The following is a 7,500-nucleotide window of genomic DNA, read 5'->3' on the forward strand; positions in this document are numbered from 1 at the left end:
ACAATGGCAGGAATGAAAGACACAGGTCTGCCACAAGCATGGAATCAGAGCGCCGCCTGTTATGAGCCAAAGGTGCACCCTGACGTGGCAAATCAGATGATGCCGCAGTCATTTACTTACGATAATCACAATCAACAAACCGGGCCCCCCCCCCCCCCCAAGTGCCTTAACCTAACCCGTATTGTACCTTAACCTAACCCGTATTGTACCTTAACCTAACCCGTATTGTACCTTAACCTAACCCGTATTGTACCTTAACCTAACCCGTATTGTACCTTAACCTAACCCGTATTGTACCTTAACCTAACCCGTATTGTACCTTAACCTAACCCGTATTGTACCTTAACCTAACCCGTATTGTACCTTAACCTAACCCATATTGTACCTTAACCTAACCCATATTGTACCTTAACCTAACCCATATTGTACCTTAACCTAACCCATATTGTACCTTAACCTAACCCATATTGTACCTTAACCTAACCCATATTGTACCTTAACCTAACCCATATTGTACCTTAACCTAACCCATGTTGCGCCTTAACCTAACCCATGTTGCGCCTTAACCTAACCCATGTTGCGCCTTAACCTAACCCATGTTGCGCCTTAACCTAACCCATGTTGCGCCTTAACCTAACCCATGTTGCGCCTTAACCTAACCCATGTTGCGCCTTAACCTAACCCATGTTGCGCCTTAACCTAACCCATGTTGCGCCTTAACCTAACCCATGTTGCGCCTTAACCTAACCCATGTTGCGCCTTAACCTAACCCATGTTGCGCCTTAACCTAACCTATGTTGCGCCTTAACCTAACCTATGTTGCGCCTTAACCTAACCTATGTTGCGCCTTAACCTAACCTATGTTGCGCCTTAACCTAACCTATGTTGCGCCTTAACCTAACCTATGTTGCGCCTTAACCTAACCTATGTTGCGCCTTAACCTAACCTATGTTGCGCCGTAACCTAACCTATGTTGCGCCGTAACCTAACCTATGTTGCGCCATAACCTAACCTATGTTGCGCCTTAACCTAACCTATGTTGCGCCTTAACCTAACCTATGTTGCGCCTTAACCTAACCTATGTTGCGCCGTAACCTAACCTATGTTGCGCCTTAACCTAACCTATGTTGCGCCTTAACCTAACCTATGTTGCGCCTTAACCTAACCTATGTTGCGCCTTAACCTAACCTATGTTGCGCCTTAACCTAACCTATGTTGCGCCTTAACCTAACCTATGTTGCGCCTTAACCTAACCTATGTTGCGCCGTAACCTAACCTATGTTGCGCCTTAACCTAACCTATGTTGCGCCTTAACCTAACCTATGTTGCGCCGTAACCTAACCTATGTTGCGCCTTAACCTAACCTATGTTGCGCCTTAACCTAACCTATGTTGCGCCTTAACCTAACCTATGTTGCGCCTTAACCTAACCTATGTTGCGCCTTAACCTAACCTATGTTGCGCCTTAACCCAACACACGTTGCGCCTTAACCCAACACACGTTGGGCCTTAACCCAACACACGTTGGGCCTTAACCCAACACACGTTGGGCCTTAACCCAACACACGTTGGGCCTTAACCCAACACACGTTGGGCCTTAACCCAACACACGTTGGGCCTTAACCCAACACACGTTGGGCCTTAACCCAACACACGTTGGGCCTTAACCCAACACACGTTGGGCCTTAACCCAACACACGTTGGGCCTTAACCCAACACACGTTGGGCCTTAACCCAACACACGTTGGGCCTTAACCCAACACACGTTGGGCCTTAACCCAACACACGTTGGGCCTTAACCCAACACACGTTGGGCCTTAACCCAACACACGTTGGGCCTTAACCCAACACACGTTGGGCCTTAACCCAACACACGTTGGGCCTTAACCCAACACACGTTGGGCCTTAACCCAACACACGTTGGGCCTTAACCCAACACACGTTGGGCCTTAACCTGCTCTGTAATTGTCATACGACGCGTTAAATTAGTGTAGTGTTGCCTAACTGCAACCCCCGCAATATAGTTTGCTACTCGCACTGCCCGGTCCCCAGAGTATCGCTTCATGTTAAACACCTTGCAGCTATACACTGTAATGCGGATGGCGGCAGGACGTACATGCTCAATGCCCTTCGCAGTTGTTCATTGGCATTCGCATGGCGAAGCACAGCCTACGTTGTGGTACGGCTTGTGGCAACTGTCCGCTGATGTTGTACGTCCAAATCACACACTGTACCGCACATTGGTCCTCATGTACTGAATGATACATCGTGGTACATGTGTGACCGTACCACGACTGCGCCAACAACGGCGAACCATACGGTCCAAATATTGTGCACTCAGCTACGTGTCGTCTCCCTATAAGAGCTGGATTGCAGTATGGTATGCCGTGGATGGCGATCAGCATGAGCCGTCTGTTGATGTAGTGGCGCGTGTTGTCAGACGTAGTCGTCTCTTCTCACACACCGTGATAGCATGGTGCACTGCGTTCCACATCTGCGACATGCGACAGAGGCCGGTTGACAGTCGTTCGCGCAATGGACATCGCATACGTACGGGGGCCACCTTCCACGTGTTCGCGAAGCGTGCACATGTTGTTGCGTGTATGTGGGCAGACATAGTGTGTCGTGACACCTGACACAGGCATGCAACAATCGTTGAATTTGCAAATGGCGATGGACGTCTACGTTTGCTGGTGACGTTACGCAAATGAAGAACTGGTAAACCGTTGTGGTGCGGTTGTTCTCGCTAGAGGTGAATCAGTGATGGCGACGATCGGTTGAGCTACCAACCGGTTGTTTCAGCGATACCCACCATGCCCACGAACGTGAATGGCATGTGGGTGTGAAGCGATACGCGGCGGTGGCTGGGTGGGACCGTCCCCGGCCGGTGAGGGGGGGCCTTCCGGCGTGCTGGCCGCGCGGTGCGTGGGCGCACGCGCTACAGCCGGCTGGTGGGGGCGGCCAGTGGCAGGCGCGCCGGCCGACGGAGGCGGCAGGCGGCGCAGCTGCGCGCCGGCGCACCCTGCACGCGGCGCCGTGCGGCCAAAGTAGGTCCTCGCGGGCCCGGTGCGAAGCGCGGTGGACATCTGCAGTGTGCTGGTCCGATTGAGGACTGTGTGCGCTGAGGATGCGCCGCCGCCCGGCGCTCGGCGCCGCGACGCCGTCTGCTGCTCGGTCGCCTCTGCGGTTCTCGCAGGTGGATTGTATCGCAGCTGTGCGGACGTGTTGGCGCGTGCGCTGTGCTGGGAGAGTTCGCTTCGGCACCCAAGTGGGGCTTTTGTCCTTCTGTGGCGCTGGCGTTGGAGCTGCCGGCCACCGTAGGTGGCGCGTGTTGTCTCCCGCCGGCAATGCCACGACAGCACGCTCCCGGGCCTCTGTCGGCAGCGGCAAGCTCAGTTGGGAGCACGGGTGGTCGCACCTAAAGCGTCTACTCGCCAAACTCCGGGCGATTGCGCCTCTCTCGAACCCGACCAAGTACTTAGGACGGCGCTGCGCGCCGCCGGGACCTGAGAGGGTTTCGAGGTGTATTGTGCAGGGGAGCTCAGCCTCCTCCTGTTTGCAGAATAATTGAGCGGACGCTTGCGTGTTCGCGCGGGCCCCCGGGACACACTCCCGGGCGGCCGGCTGCTCAGCTCTAGTTGACGCAGCTCCCTGGTTGATCCTGCCAGTAGTCATATGCTTGTCTCAAAGATTAAGCCATGCATGTCTCAGTACAAGCCGCATTAAGGTGAAACCGCGAATGGCTCATTAAATCAGTTATGGTTCCTTAGATCGTACCCACGTTACTTGGATAACTGTGGTAATTCTAGAGCTAATACATGCAAACAGAGTCCCGACCAGAGATGGAAGGGACGCTTTTATTAGATCAAAACCAATCGGTCGGCTCGTCCGGTCCGTTTGCCTTGGTGACTCTGAATAACTTTGGGCTGATCGCACGGTCCTCGTACCGGCGACGCATCTTTCAAATGTCTGCCTTATCAACTGTCGATGGTAGGTTCTGCGCCTACCATGGTTGTAACGGGTAACGGGGAATCAGGGTTCGATTCCGGAGAGGGAGCCTGAGAAACGGCTACCACATCCAAGGAAGGCAGCAGGCGCGCAAATTACCCACTCCCGGCACGGGGAGGTAGTGACGAAAAATAACGATACGGGACTCATCCGAGGCCCCGTAATCGGAATGAGTACACTTTAAATCCTTTAACGAGTATCTATTGGAGGGCAAGTCTGGTGCCAGCAGCCGCGGTAATTCCAGCTCCAATAGCGTATATTAAAGTTGTTGCGGTTAAAAAGCTCGTAGTTGGATTTGTGTCCCACGCTGTTGGTTCACCGCCCGTCGGTGTTTAACTGGCATGTATCGTGGGACGTCCTGCCGGTGGGGCGAGCTGAAGGCGTGCGACGCGCCTCGTGCGTGCTCGTGCGTCCCGAGGCGGACCCCGTTGCAATCCTACCAGGGTGCTCTTGAGTGAGTGTCTCGGTGGGCCGGCACGTTTACTTTGAACAAATTAGAGTGCTTAAAGCAGGCAAGCCCGCCTGAATACTGTGTGCATGGAATAATGGAATAGGACCTCGGTTCTATTTTGTTGGTTTTCGGAACCCGAGGTAATGATTAATAGGGACAGGCGGGGGCATTCGTATTGCGACGTTAGAGGTGAAATTCTTGGATCGTCGCAAGACGAACAGAAGCGAAAGCATTTGCCAAGTATGTTTTCATTAATCAAGAACGAAAGTTAGAGGTTCGAAGGCGATCAGATACCGCCCTAGTTCTAACCATAAACGATGCCAGCCAGCGATCCGCCGCAGTTCCTCCGATGACTCGGCGGGCAGCCTCCGGGAAACCAAAGCTTTTGGGTTCCGGGGGGAAGTATGGTTGCAAAGCTGAAACTTAAAGGAATTGACGGAAGGGCACCACCAGGAGTGGAGCCTGCGGCTTAATTTGACTCAACACGGGAAACCTCACCAGGCCCGGACACCGGAAGGATTGACAGATTGATAGCTCTTTCTTGATTCGGTGGGTGGTGGTGCATGGCCGTTCTTAGTTGGTGGAGCGATTTGTCTGGTTAATTCCGATAACGAACGAGACTCTAGCCTGCTAACTAGTCGCGTGACATCCTTCGTGCTGTCAGCGATTACTTTTCTTCTTAGAGGGACAGGCGGCTTCTAGCCGCACGAGATTGAGCAATAACAGGTCTGTGATGCCCTTAGATGTTCTGGGCCGCACGCGCGCTACACTGAAGGAATCAGCGTGTCTTCCTAGGCCGAAAGGTCGGGGTAACCCGCTGAACCTCCTTCGTGCTAGGGATTGGGGCTTGCAATTGTTCCCCATGAACGAGGAATTCCCAGTAAGCGCGAGTCATAAGCTCGCGTTGATTACGTCCCTGCCCTTTGTACACACCGCCCGTCGCTACTACCGATTGAATGATTTAGTGAGGTCTTCGGACTGGTACGCGGCATTGACTCTGTCGTTGCCGATGCTACCGGAAAGATGACCAAACTTGATCATTTAGAGGAAGTAAAAGTCGTAACAAGGTTTCCGTAGGTGAACCTGCGGAAGGATCATTACCGACTAGACTGCATGTCTTTCGATGTGCGTGTCGTGTCGCGCAACACGCTACCTGTACGGCTCGCAGTAGCCGTGCGCCGCGTGCGGAACCACGCGTGCTTCTCAAAACTAACGCCAATGTTGTGTGGTACGAGCGCTGAAGCGCTGGAGCGGCTGGCCTGCGGCACCTGGCGCCTGGCGCCGGTTTTGAATGACTTTCGCCCGACTGCCTGTCCGCTCCGGTGTGGAGCCGTACGACGCCCATCGGCCGTGAGGCCGTTGGACACAGAACGCTTGAACAGGGGCCGCCACACGCCTACGTCCCGCCTATGCAACTGTCTTGAAAGAGACAGTGTAAACTAAGAAAAGATCACCCAGGACGGTGGATCACTCGGCTCGTGGGTCGATGAAGAACGCAGCAAATTGCGCGTCGACATGTGAACTGCAGGACACATGAACATCGACGTTTCGAACGCACATTGCGGTCCATGGATTCCGTTCCCGGGCCACGTCTGGCTGAGGGTCGGCTACGTATACTGAAGCGCGCGGCGTTTGCCCCGCTTCGCAGACCTGGGAGCGTCGCGGCCGCCTGTGGGGCCGGCCGCGCCTCCTTAAACGTGCGATGCGCGCCCGTCGCCTGGCGGTTCGCATACCGGTACTTACTCGGTAGCGTGCACAGCCGGCTGGCGGTGTGGCGTGCGACACCTCGTACAACGACCTCAGAGCAGGCGAGACTACCCGCTGAATATTAATAATAACTTACTAAGCGGAGGAAAAGAAACTAACAAGGATTCCCCCAGTAGCGGCGAGCGAACAGGGAAGAGTCCAGCACCGAACCCCGCAGGCTGCCGCCTGTCGTGGCATGTGGTGTTTGGGAGGGTCCACTACCCGACGCCTCGCGCCGAGCCCAAGTCCAACTTGAATGAGGCCACGGCCCGTAGAGGGTGCCAGGCCCGTAGCGGCCGGTGCGAGCGTCGGCGGGACCTCTCCTTCGAGTCGGGTTGCTTGAGAGTGCAGCTCCAAGTGGGTGGTAAACTCCATCTGAGACTAAATATGACCACGAGACCGATAGCGAACAAGTACCGTGAGGGAAAGTTGAAAAGAACTTTGAAGAGAGAGTTCAAAAGTACGTGAAACCGTTCTGGGGTAAACGTGAGAAGTCCGAAAGGTCGAACGGGTGAGATTCACGCCCATCCGGCCACTGGCCTCCGCCCTCGGCAGATGGGGCCGGCCGCCCGCGCGGAGCAATCCGCGGCGGGGTCGTGTCCGGTTGCCTTTCACTCGCCGCGGGGTGGGGCCGTTCCGGTGTGCGGTGGGCCGCACTTCTCCCCTAGTAGGACGTCGCGACCCGCTGGGTGCCGGCCTACGGCCCGGGTGCGCAGCCTGTCCTTCCGCGGGCCTCGGTTCGCGTCTGTTGGGCAGAGCCCCGGTGTCCTGGCTGGCTGCCCGGCGGTATATCTGGAGGAGTCGATTCGCCCTTTGGGCGCTCGGGCTCCCGGCAAGCGCGCGCGGTTCTTCCCGGATGACGGACCTACCTGGCCCGGCCCCGGACCCGCGCCGCTGTTGGCTCGGGATGCTCTCGGGCGGAATAATCGCTCCCGTCAGCGGCGCTTCAGCTTTGGACAATTTCACGACCCGTCTTGAAACACGGACCAAGGAGTCTAACATGTGCGCGAGTCATTGGGCTGTACGAAACCTAAAGGCGTAATGAAAGTGAAGGTCTCGCCTTGCGCGGGCCGAGGGAGGATGGGGCTTCCCCGCCCTTCACGGGGCGGCGGCCTCCGCACTCCCGGGGCGTCTCGTCCTCATTGCGAGGTGAGGCGCACCTAGAGCGTACACGTTGGGACCCGAAAGATGGTGAACTATGCTGGCCAGGACGAAGTCAGGGGAAACCCTGATGGAGGTCCGTAGCGATTCTGACGTGCAAATCGATCGTCGGAGCTGGGTATAGGGGCGAAAGAC

The 7,500-nt window shown here is 55.6% G+C and overlaps 3 non-coding genes across 3 annotated transcripts in view; all 3 read left to right on the top strand.

Annotated features, from left to right (window-relative positions):
• The first annotated feature begins 3,647 nt into the window (after positions 1-3,647).
• Positions 3,648-5,558, top strand: LOC124583197. The gene has a single exon (XR_006974072.1). It is a non-coding gene; the product is annotated as a small subunit ribosomal RNA (ribosomal RNA).
• A 351-nt stretch (positions 5,559-5,909) lies between these two features.
• Positions 5,910-6,064, top strand: LOC124583183. Its single transcript, XR_006974060.1, has one exon. It is a non-coding gene; the product is annotated as a 5.8S ribosomal RNA (ribosomal RNA).
• A 188-nt stretch (positions 6,065-6,252) lies between these two features.
• The window catches only part of LOC124583204, a 4,220-nt gene continuing 2,972 nt past the window's right edge, over positions 6,253-7,500 (top strand). The window contains exon 1 of the ribosomal RNA XR_006974079.1: positions 6,253-7,500. This exon is cut by the window's right edge and continues 2,972 nt beyond it. This is a non-coding gene — a ribosomal RNA (large subunit ribosomal RNA).

This window comes from Schistocerca americana, unplaced genomic scaffold, assembly GCF_021461395.2.
Source record: "Schistocerca americana isolate TAMUIC-IGC-003095 unplaced genomic scaffold, iqSchAmer2.1 HiC_scaffold_446, whole genome shotgun sequence".
NCBI lineage: Eukaryota > Metazoa > Arthropoda > Insecta > Orthoptera > Acrididae > Schistocerca > Schistocerca americana.